This window comes from Pongo pygmaeus, chromosome 5 (genome assembly GCF_028885625.2).
Source record: "Pongo pygmaeus isolate AG05252 chromosome 5, NHGRI_mPonPyg2-v2.0_pri, whole genome shotgun sequence".
Taxonomy (NCBI): Eukaryota; Metazoa; Chordata; class Mammalia; order Primates; family Hominidae; genus Pongo; species Pongo pygmaeus.
This window is the reverse complement of record NC_072378.2, coordinates 11,141,158-11,153,501: the sequence shown is the minus strand read 5'-3', so window position 1 is coordinate 11,153,501 and position 12,344 is coordinate 11,141,158. Positions and strand designations below refer to the sequence as shown.

The window sequence follows — 12,344 nt, the reverse complement described above, 5'->3', positions numbered from 1 at the left end:
TCTCTCTGCAGTAATTCCTGCTGGCTAATGAGGATTCCACACAGCTAGGGAACATGACAGCCTGCAAAGGATTATTTTCCTGAACAATCTGCATTTTAAAATAAGTAACCTTGTTGGTAACCTTTTCTACCTTTCACTGGAAAGGGTGACTCTCTTTGAAGACAGTTTGACTAAACAATGAGATCTAGGTGAATTTGAGGAAGATAGAACGGGCACTCCAGAAATATGGATAGTGGTGGAGCTGACAGCAGTTTTTCATGGTTGAGGTAGGGAGTGGAGGCAGCTCTCATGGAGATATTAAAGTTGCCAGTGGAATGTTTTCCAATACATATGCCTGGGCCCCACAATGGACTACTAAATCCCAGTTATTCTTCAAAAAAAAAAAAAAGGCCAGGCGCGGTGGCTCACGCCTGTAATCCCAGCACTTTGGGAGGCCGAGGTGGGTAGATCATGAGGTCAGGAGATCGAGACCATCATGGCTAAGACGGTGAAACCCCGTCTCTACTAAAAATACAAAAAATTAGCTGGGCATGGTGGCAGTCACCTGTAATCCCAGCTACTTGGGAGGCTGAGGCAGGAGAATGGCTTGAACCCGGGAGGCGGAGCTTGCAGTGAGCCGAGATTGCACCACTGCACTCCAGCCTGGGCGACAGAGTGAGATCTGTCTCAAAAACAAAACAAAACAAAAAACAAACAAACAAACAAAACAGCTAGTCTCTTTCTCCCTAATCCCCTCACTAACCACTACTGGTGCTTCTGGTGCTTACACGGTGTCTAAGTAGATAGTTCATGGTCCTTATTCAAAGGCTGGATCCAGTGATTTGTAAGTGTCATGTTTCTTTGCAAATCTCAGTCTTGCGAATTAGAATTCCCCCTGATATGTCTAACATGTCAAGGTAATAGTTATATGATGTTACTAAAAATGTCCCTCACGTGAAATGTTATGTTTATGCCCACAGGAAACAAAGATTGAGCAACCATGAATATGTAAAAGTGAAACCATTTCAAGCAACAAAAATATTTGATAGCTCTTTTGAAATTAATTTTAATTCCTTTTTTACTGTGTGTATGTGTGGTTGGGGGGCGGGGGGGGCAGTGGATGGATTAATTATCTGTGAAACCCAATAGAAAGTTGCAGTAACCAAAACACATGTAAAGTTCAGATTTGAGCCAGATCTCCTGTCTACTTATCAAGGCATTATGCATTTAGATAGTATGATGTGTCATTAATGTTTTTCCTAGGTTTTATTGGTTAGGCAGAAACACTGTGCTATCTCTTGGTAACTATGAGTTAGCCTTAATCTCAGTGATACATGACAGACCACTTGTTTTCCTTAATTTAATACCTCACTCCCACAGGAGATGAGGCTAACTGAGGACTCATCTAGAGGACTCTTTAAGAATGAGCTGGGCTTATCTGCCCTCCAACACCCTCCACCTCCCAAAATAACCATAACAGGCAAAGCCAGCACACAGAAAATGGCAGTAAAGTGGACTTCTAGACACTCCAGCTACTTCTGAGTCTTTAGTGTCAGGGCACATCAGTCATCTGTCGATGAGATTTTTTTTTCTTTTCCTTTTATTCTTTCGTTCTTGTTACTAGTCACTGTGGCATGACTGAGAGTTTGGCAGGAAATGAGTTCATGGACCCGCAGTACAGTCGCACCAGCACAGCAGCATGGGCCTAGCAAAATGTTGAGCACTCTTTCCCTTGCGTGCTCCCCTGGGGCAGAAGTTCAGTGCTATCTCCACTTCCCTGACCCTCTCTACTCAGAGCCCAGCATGACAAGCACACCTTTAAATGGGCTCAGGGAAGGGAATAGCAAAAATGCACGCAGCCTGACAGCCTCCTTTCTCTTAACAACCCCTGTCACTGTGGAGCTGGACTTCTAGGCTATCTCACAGAGGCCCAGAGGCACTGGAATAGATCTCATTTCCTTACAGACATCACCTTGTCAATTAGAGGACAAATTTGTTGATTGAATCTGAGATTCTTATCAGTGCCTAGCTATTTTTCTCCCAAATCCGAAATTTAACCATGGTAGATCCATAATCAAGAAATGTACTTGCGTTCCCATCCTTTGTTGTTGGTTTCGAAAATATTTCTTTTTTGTGAATATGTATCCATGTTTTACAAACCAAAAAATGGGACATATGGTCTAACAAAGGGAAGGATATTTGAACCTGGGGACTGCCTGGGAGAGTCCGGAAACACATGGTCACTCTAGAGACTGTCATCAAGGGCTGCTCCTGAGATTAATCCACTGTCGAAGGCATTATCCCATCTCCCTTACAGCAGCCTTTTGCAGGAAACTATCTAAGATGTTGTGTGTTTTTTTTTCATTGACTTGTAAATAACAAGGTGCTCCCTTTCCTTTTCTTTCCAGAAATAGGTATCTTTAGAAATAAAGGCATGCCCATTTTGAAAAAAGAACTTGTTTGGAACACCTGAGAGTGTTAAGCAGTGCGGGGGATTTGCATCCAATTGTTCTTGCTTTAAACCTGGCATGGGCACTCTCGCCTCATAGCCTGCGGCACCTGAATCAAGCCTCCTGCCTCCCTTATTAAGATCTTAATTACAGACTCAGCTTAGTTCATTGCTGAAGGGAAAGAATTTCATTTCTCTGAAGTGTGTCTGTTTTTTGGTGTGGCAGGTGTAATCATGATGAGATCATTTCTGGGTTTTTTGTTTTTTGTTTTTTTTGTTTTCCTAGAGGAAGTTTTTTTTTCCAAGTGGAGGAATACAGTTCTTAAGACACAATTTCATGAGCTCATCTTGGCGCAGTAATAATAACTGTGCTTTGATTTTATAGAGACCCTTTTTTCTGAAGAAATCAGAGCATTTGGAGTAAATAATCTCATGATTCCTCATATTTTTATAAAGAAGAACATGTCTATTAATATTTATTTTGCAGACAGGGAAACAGAGGCACAAAAGGCAGAGATTTGATGGTCATTAGTCTTAAAATGTGAAGTCTGAAGCTAGACCCTCCTCATTCAGTCTGGTGTCCATTCCTCTATCCAGGGTTTCTCAACATTGGCACTGTTGACATTTAGGGCCAGGTCATTCTTTGTGGGGGGGGCTGTCCTGTACACTGTAGGATGTTTAGCAACATCCCTGGCCATTCTGCCCACTAGATGCCAGTAACACACATGTGCATGCAGATGCACACACATACACATTGTGACAACCAAAAAATGCCACTAAACATTGCCTGTACCCACAGGGGACAAAAATCCTCCTAGTTGAGAAGCAGTGGTCTAATCTCTTCTACTCCTTCTGCTTAAAAATAGCTGCCCTACTCAAAAATACCCCCATAGAACTGATTGCCGTAATTTTACCATTACTGATGTTGAGCTTAATGTAACAGGTCCTAACCAAAAAGCAACTTCCTCTTACAGACCTAGCCCCAGTTTGTTTCAGTGAATACCACAAAATACTAAGAAGCACAGAGTTTCATTCAAGTCAAATGTAAAACCCATCAAACCATCTCTAAGGCAACTTAAAAGTATTTCTCTGGCTTCTCTCTCTACAATATGTACCTCATCATGGAACATGCATTTAGAGCTGGGTCTTTAAGAAAGCTATTTTATTCCCATAAACTGGTGTATAACATGTGCGTGTAAGAGCTTGTCTCTCCACCTCGGCACTAAACAATTTCACAATGAGGGTTTTTTGTTCCCTTTGCTCCTGCCACCTTTCCCCTGTCTTCTAACTGAGAAGCTGCAGCTTCAAAAACTCTTCCTTGAGACAGCTTAGTGGCTGCATTGCTGACAGTTTATGAATGTAAACACCTCTCAGCCAAGTGTGTGAATCTGTTTTCTAAAACTCTCTGAGGACCTCACAAGTGAAGTAGATAATACCAATCAGGCACCAAATCCAGGTCAGGTGACATCTAAAAGAGTTCCAGGGAGGGTGGCATCCCATTTACATCAACTCGGTTCTGGCCGGGAGACGGACAACAGTTGCCAGGATGTGTATGCATTTGTATTGGTGGGTTTAGATATAACCTTGGGCTGCATAGCTTGGTGAAGGAAGATAAGATAGACAGGAATGTAAAAATAGGAACCTCTTTTTCTTCTTTCAAACAGCTTATCAGATGTTATAACTTGTGCATTTTGACTTTGAGAAATGACATCATTTTTGGAAGTATATTGTAATATAGTAGATTGGAGTCTCCTACTCCATTAAAACTTAATTCTTATTTCTCTTCCCTGAGTACCTGGATGTTAGAGGGATTTGTCTAGACAGGCAGACAGATATGATCCAGTGCCAACACTGTAATGCTGGCTGAAATCCAGATGGTGGTTTTATTGTTAATAAAATCTATCTTGTGGGTGGGTGGGTGTCAGGCCTTCATCATTATATGGTGCCTGTCAGATTTATCTATGGACAGAACCCTGAAAAGAGCTTGTGCCTGCCCCGCATTTTTGACCCCTTGCCAAGATACTGTACTGAAATCTATCAAAATCAGGCAACCTGGGACAAATGCTTCGAGATTCCAAGGCTTAATAGCAACAGTGCTGACTTCTAAGATGGAGAAGATTCTCAGGAAGGGCATCCTTGTCTGGTGGGAAAAAATTCTAGATTAAGAGGTGAACGAAATGCTAGCTCTGGCTCTGCTGCTAATCTAATAAGAGACCCTCTGGGCTGTAAAATAAGGAGATTGGGTTAAAATGGTTCCTTCTTACTCTGAAATTCTACTCTAATCAACTCTGGTCAAGGTATGGGTGACTTCTGGTTCTAATACCTATAAAAAACCTAGGTGTTCTTCCACCTTCTTTTTTTCTTTTTCTTTTTCTTTTTTTTATGACAGTCTCACTCTGTCACCCAGGCTGGAGTGCAATGGCGCGATCTCAGCTCACTGCAACCTCCGCCTCCCAGGTTCAAGCAATTCTCCTGCCTCAGCCTCCCGAGTAACTGAAACTACAGGTGCACACCACCATGCCTGGCTAATTTTTTGTATTTTAGTAGAGACGAGGTTTCACCATGTTGCCCAGGCTGGTCGCAAACTCCTGAGCTCAGGCAATCTGCCCACCTCAGCCTCCCAAAGTGCAGGGATAACAGGTGTGAGCCACCGTGCCCGGCCTCCACCTTCTTTAAGACTCTCAGGAGTTGCTTCGGTAAACCCAAAGACCACAGATGAGTGAAAAATAGAACTCAGCAGTCAAATTCATCTTCCACCATGGGCCAGGAAATAATAGAAGTTGACTGTGACATTGCACGTATACACACATATATGCAAATCTGCCTACTAACTTTTTGCCCTAACATTTTGTTTGTTACATAGTAAACAAATCCTAGCATATGAATGTGTCTGTCCACCATGAACCCTAAATCAAGCAAGAATAGATGGCATTCATTCAATTATGGGGAAGGAGAGGAACCCAGCTTTTGAGGAAACCCTTTTTAATTGCACAGCTATGCTGTCCATATCATGTTACCAAATCTGGTCAGATAGAGATTTCTTTCTGAGATCCAAATATCCAAATTTGCAATGAGCATCAGATCTTTTCACCAGTCCTCAAAAAGTAACTTCACTTTGGTATATGAGCCATCAAAATAGTGCTGGGTTCCAAATGATCCTTCATCAGATGGGATTGGCCAGTGTGGAAGAGATGTTAAGATTCCCAAGCCCTGGATCTACAACCACACACAGGGCACTGCCCCACAGCACATCCAGGGAGTATTAACAGCTTCTCTTGCCATGTCAAAGAGTACCTTCAGGAGGCAAGTATTTAATGTCACATTTCTCAAACCTTCTTCCACTCAGACATGCTCAAAAGAGAATGCTATAGCTAAAGTTCACAAAGCTGGAAAATCTAAGAAAACTTGAGGACTCGGGGCAAAGTGAATGACGTCAAGATTCGGGGGGGGTCCAAGATACTCCTATAAGCTTTGTAACTGTCATAGGGGTCTAGAAGAAGCACTTTCCAGAAAATAAAAATTACTGCCTGAAATGCAGTCTGGGTGCCAGAGGAGGCCTTGTGGGAAATGTTGAACACCCCTCACCAGTGGGCAGAAGGATGCCAGGGATTAGTGGGACAAAGTGGGGTCCTGCTTTTGCCTTTCTGTGAGCTCCATTCAGCTCACCTAGTGAAAAGTGTGTCAGAACACAGTAGACAAATAGTATTGGGAAAAAATTAGTATATCTTATATTGTATCATAACTTATCACATCTTCTGTCTCCTGTATTGAAAGCTTCATGCCTGTGACTTCATAATCTCAAGAGGAACCAACTCAAAAAATTCAACATTCCAGATCTTCAGATGCAAGAACCTAAGTGTAAACCAAGTATTCTGAGAATTAAAATCCTGACACTTACAGATATCCATGTTTTCTGACTATGGCTGTTTCCTTCTTTGGAGAAAGCCCACATCCCCCTCTATCCCAAAGGTGATGGTGGGAAGGAAAGGAGAAATGTAGCCAAAATGGTTTGCAGTTCTCAGACCAAAGCCGGTTTTCGTCAGTATGCACAAAAGCACGTGAGCCTTTCTTTCTCTTCCCCGTTGTGCCCTGAGACTGACCTTGACAATGTTCATCCCTCAGCCGCCTGCCTTAGGACTGACTTCCTTGATGATGGCCATTTCCTTGAATGTGTCTGTTTCTCAGGGTCTGTCCTCTGCATGCACGCAAACCCACAAGAGTCCAGGCTAAAGTTTTGGGGGATTGGGTACAGGAAAATCATGTCATTGAGAATGGGACAACCCTGAGGCCATGGCAGGATCTCCTACATGACAAATACAGAATGAAGTAAAAATAATGAGAGGAAGCCGGGCCACTGATGATGCTATCGGTCTTAGTCGGGTGATACACCAGACATTGTGTCTCATTTCTCTTCAACGGACCACATGAGTGGTCATGGAAACTACAAGTCACACCTCTCTGTATTTGGAAAAGCAGATCCTTTCTCTGACGTAGGAGTAATAAGCTTTCTTGACATTTTGATAGCAGTGAGGGAAGGAAAAAAAAGCAGGGAGGAGTTGGAGGTGGGGTGAGGGGTAGAAGTCGTCATGTGACCTAGAGCTCTCTGTACCCGAACTGTACAGTATTTTCTTCCCACTCCTCAGGCATAGCTTGGGAACCAGGAACAGCAGAACCCAAGTGGTCTGGCAAAGTGTTTGAATGGTGCTCTGTCACCTAGTGCCAAAAGCAGATTGCTACACTGAAGGGAGAAAGGCTCTTAAAAGAGACCATTGTGTTTAATCTCACTGGGATGGTCAGTTCCTCTTGGCCTTCCTGTTTGCTCCGTAGTTGCGAACACTAGTTTCAGGGGGGTCAGGCTCCCGATCTGCGTCATTATCCTGTTTAAATAGGGAGAGGCAGGCACTTTCCTGCTGTCTGTCTCCCACAGTCTCTAGCTGTGAGGCTTGAGTGACTTGGACATGACATTTCTCTTTCTGGTTCATTCATTTTCCCCACTTCCATCTGAAAATTCTAACCAAACGTCTTGCTGAATTCTCTAAGTAAAACAATTTCACCCTCCCTGCAGACAATGAGGAAATCAGAGTCCAGAATCCATTTCAACTTAGCAAACATTAAATGAGTCTATATTTTGTTTCGGATACTGGGGTAAAGTTCCAGAAATGCAAAAGGAATTTGCATCTCTGAACTTAAGGAGTTCACAGTCTTGAACAGGGCAATCCAAGTTGTACTGTAAAGAAATAGTATGATCGAGAACTGGGAAGGGAAACAGCCTTTGGTTAGATACCCGTTCTGGTTAAATGGAAGATGGGTTTTGAGGGAGGAAGGAGTTTAATGCAGGAAAGCCAATTGGGAAGCAATTTCTGTGCTACAGAAAAAAAAAAAAAAAAAAAGTTGCTGAAGACCTGAATGAAGGGTGGCAGTGAGGTGGAAAGCAGGGCCCCACTGATGGGTTGCAGGTCATGAAGAGACACAGCAAACCTCTGTGGCTCCTACTGCGCAGCTGTGTGCATGCTGTTAACCAAGCAAAGCAAAGCAGGAGAAAAAGGCGTTTGCACTTGCTTTTAGAGAGGAAGATGCCCATTAGACTGGATATAAGGGACTGGATATAAGGGACTGAAATATCCAGCGAAGACTATGGCTTTAGGAATTATCTGTGTGTTCAGATGCCATCCCATAGATGGGATTTCCTGTAGAGAGTAAGCACATAGCTGAGAAGAGGAAAGTGCAAAGGATAAATCTCTTTGGAACATGATCACTTTAGGGATGGGAAAAAGATTTAGTCTCCAATGGAGAATAAGGATGAGAGTGGTCAAGAAAAGAGGGAAAACTAAAAAGTGGTATCGTGGAGGCCAGAAGAAGACAGTTTCAAGGAAGCTTGGGCTGGGGATCAAGGCTAGAGGCTGCTGCAATCAGGGTTCCCTCAGATAGGGCTCATGATCCTAAATGCTGATTTGCAATCCTGATTAGAGCCACAGCTTGTGTTGCACCTGTATTTCACTTGACTAAATTCTGTCCTAATTCTGGACCTGAAGACAAGAGGCCTGAATTCCTGTCTCAGCTCTAAGACTTTCTTGCCAGGTGAGTTGGCAAATCATTAACTTCTTGAGGCTCATTTTTTTCTTTTGTAAAGTGAAAGGGTTGGACGGTAATTGTTTAAAGTTCCTTCTGGCTTTCAAGTTCTGTGCCCTAACTGTTTTGGTGTTTTGCCAAGCTCTAGCTGCACTGCTAACTGCCAGCCTTTGGAGACTAACCATCCAACTGGATATAGAGTTACATAGCTCTCTTATCTCTCCTTGATTTGTTTCTGTGTTGACCTTCCCTACCCTGGAGATAAATATCCAAGGGGGTGAGGCAGGCAGGAGAAAGAGTACATCTTGAGTAGATGAAACTGCCTCTCTGGAGTTTTTCTAAGATAGCAGATCATCAGCTTCTGACTTTGTGGCTCAAGGAATCACACCTTTGCACTGAAGGAGAGGGTCCCTCCACCTCCTTGCCAGAAGAATTCATTCTTGATTTTCCTACTTACAAGTGATGTGCGCTTTTGAATGAGATGGTTTATGGTCCAGCTGAAATTCATTTGGCTGTTATGGTCTTACTGAAACCTTGTGCCAACACCAAATCTTTTCGAAAGCCCAACTCCTGCCTCATGCCTTTCCCTACTTGCTGATGTATTATCTGTGTTAGAATCTGATGAGATTTATCCATAATTTATCAAGTAGTATCATTATTAATATGTTGTCTCAGAAGTTCCCTTGAATGCAACCAATGGTTTCACTATTGCTGTTTGTAGGCAGATACTCAACAAGAGGTTGCAGTGACAAGAACTCATTCATAATTCAGAAATATACTGCTTTAAGATAACAGTTCTTCTGAAATGTAATCATGAGCAAGATAAATATCAGATAGGTACAAAACATATGTAATAGCATCATTGGAATAGGACCAAGCCTGGACTGCAAATGGAAAGGAGGCAAGTTGGGGAGGGAGCCTGAAGTCCAAGGGCCATCTAGCAAATTAAATAAAACATCACCATAGCTTACCAAAGACCAGGAAACTAAGGCCCAAAAGGATGCTGTTGCCTGGCAAAGTAACACAGCTAGAACCCAAGACCCCAGATATCCAATTTATTCCATAGACATGAAAAGAAGAACCGGTCCTCTTCAGAACTTTATCATATAATGGAACTGAGCCCAGTAACAAGGCTGCCGCGTGGCTGAGCTAAGGTAGCTTAAAGTTCTGGAAAGAGGATTAAACTGAAAGAATGCAATTCTCTTTCCATCACTGCCAACAGTGTGGCCTTGGGCAAATGATAAACTTCAAATCTGTTTCCTCATCTGTGACACAAGGGCATTGTGTCCGGGTGATCTCTAAAGGTCTCTGGAGCTGTAAGCTTCGGTTTAGGAGAGTGGCTGGATGTAGACATTGGCTCTCTGTAGCTTGCACAGATATTAAATAACTCATACTCCTGTTCAGCCAAGGCTGAGAATACGTATCGGTGTGTGAATAGGCTGGTGCCGGGGTCCTGGCTACTAACAGCAGTGTCAAGCTGTGCCTGAAACCTAATCTCTGTGGGCACTGAGGAGGACCGCTGGGAAGTCCTGACAACCCGTCAGGAGGACTCACCTGCGGTGCCCACATTAGCCCAGACTGTGGGGCTCTGAGAGTTTCCCCCGAGAAGCAGCTCACGGGGCCGGTGTAGAAACATTAGCCGGCTGCTCACCAGGTGGTAAGAAGGTTACTGGGGCAGGAGACAAAGAACACCCAGGACGACTCTCGCACGGGGATTTCTATCCGCCTCTGATCAGGCATGCTCCAGTGCTCCACTTCAGTGCCTCATGGTGCTCTTGGAGTTGGAAGTGGCCCAATTCCGAATGCCTTGAGCTGATTTATGCTGATTAGATCTGTAGCCCTTTGCCTTTCTACTGTTTTCTGTTTCTCTTCTTTCCCTTCTTTGTAGCCAGTATAATTGCACAGCTACCAACCCTCAGTTCCCATACAACTGGCCCGACTCTGTTGCTTCTGATTTCATGTAGGGGCTTCCCAATTGCTGAATGGGCCCAGAAGAAAGGGACAGAGGCCAGAGTGGTCAGCTATCTCCTCACTTAATAATCTCAGTACAGCTCTGGTGGAGTCATTTCCTGGAGGTCATTTTAGTAAAAAGACCAGAATCTTGTTCTCTGTAACTCTATGACTTCTCTTGTAAAATACAGAATACCGAAAAGATGGGAGAAGAGAAACAGAGACTATTTTAGGATTATGACACCATCCTTAAATGGTTCCATGAACAGGGTAAACTGCTGCCTGATTTTATCCTTATGCATGTGAACTTTTAATTGTTAGATGAAACCCAGCGCCTCCTGGAATATTAACTACCCAGTGAAACCTTCCCCTGAAATATGCACTCCTCAGTTTCCCTTTAGCTTCCCTGGCCGCTCACCTCTCTGTGTCCCACACTTCCTGGATCTCATAACTGTCAAGAAAAAGGACTTCAACCTTATTCTTGAAGAGTATCACAAAGCTTCCTGAGGACTGTCCTCTATGGCTTTATCTCCTTTAATTGCCCTGGCTAAGAGGAACCTGGCTCACAGCAGCAGAACTGGACCCTTCCCAACTACTGAAAAGAGGGCAGATCCCTTCCATTGCACAGCCCTCCAGAGTGGAAAACGTGCAGGACCCGTGGCAATGGGGCTAGCACAAAGGGACGCGAGTAGTGCAAGTCAGCTGCAAAGAAATGGAAAGCACGAGGCTGAATGATCAAGTCCGCGTTGCTAGGGAAGAAAATAGCAAAAGTTCAGACAATGACAGCCGAAAATCCCACGAATATGTCATGGTATAAAATAAAGTCATGAACCTGCCCCATCCAATCCGCAATCCTTTCTTCCATAAATGAGCCCCACCTCAATGGCATTAAGTGCATCCAAACATCTTAACAAAGCATTAGAGTTCACTTTTAGTGTTCCGAGGGCTTGTGCTGAATCAACAACGTCCCCAACTTCGCTGTGCTCTGGGAAGGGGGCAGGCATGCGGGAATGGCTGCCCGCGTGCTGGGAAACTTTACTAACGCCAAGAAATGAAATCTTCCGAGCCTTTGAAAGGCCTCCAAGAATGTCAGCACGTACTGCCTGCCCACTCTCTGCTGAATGCCTACTTTGGCTGTCTGCTTAGTACTGAATGTGCCAGACAGGCCTTCATACAAAGACGGAGAGTGCGTTGGGCCCATGAAAGGGGAAGACACAGCTTTTCCGATGTGAATGGCGAGATGCAAAAAGTAGTGATGAAAGGGGAGGTCGAGGAGGGGCCCTAAGGAAAGGTATGCATAAAAGACTGAAAGAGAAGAGTTGGCATCCACCTATGTGTTAATAAATTCGTTGTCAAAGCTGGAGATGTAGATGGCTGCCAGCCTATGCTCCATGCTCGATGGCATGTCTACATGCCTTGCTTGTGGATTCTCTCTGGATCCAAGGCTCCTGTCATCTGAGAACAAGAATTTCTAAGCCCTGCTAAGGCATATATATGTGTACTTCTATTAGCTTTTCAACTCCAAATAGAAATGCTATTTGTACTGTGTGTTATTTGGGATTTTCTTTTACTCTTTTCACCTCCAGTATAGAACAATATACTGAGGTGTTCATTGTCGAACATCTGAATATCTCGGGATTTTTTTTTCCTTAAGCTCACTTTGAAAAAGGAAGAAAAATGTTTTGTATAGTGAACCATGCTCTAACTCTGTAACACTGCTACTCATAATTCCTTGGCACGGCATATCCTGCTAGAGGAAAGAACTCTTCTGGTGTTTTGAGCTTTTCCAAGGAGGCAGTCTGATGTCACTGGTGGCAGACGCAGTGTATATGTATCTGTCTTTTGTCTGCACCATCTGTTTTTCTTCTTACAGTCTATTGTTCAGATTTATGCTTCT

At 43.6% G+C, this 12,344-nt stretch overlaps 1 protein-coding gene across 2 annotated transcripts in view; it reads left to right on the top strand.

Moving 5' to 3' along the window:
* The window catches only part of NEDD9 (neural precursor cell expressed, developmentally down-regulated 9), a 199,198-nt gene that overhangs the window by 156,348 nt on the left and 30,506 nt on the right, over positions 1-12,344 (top strand). The window lies entirely within an intron of this gene.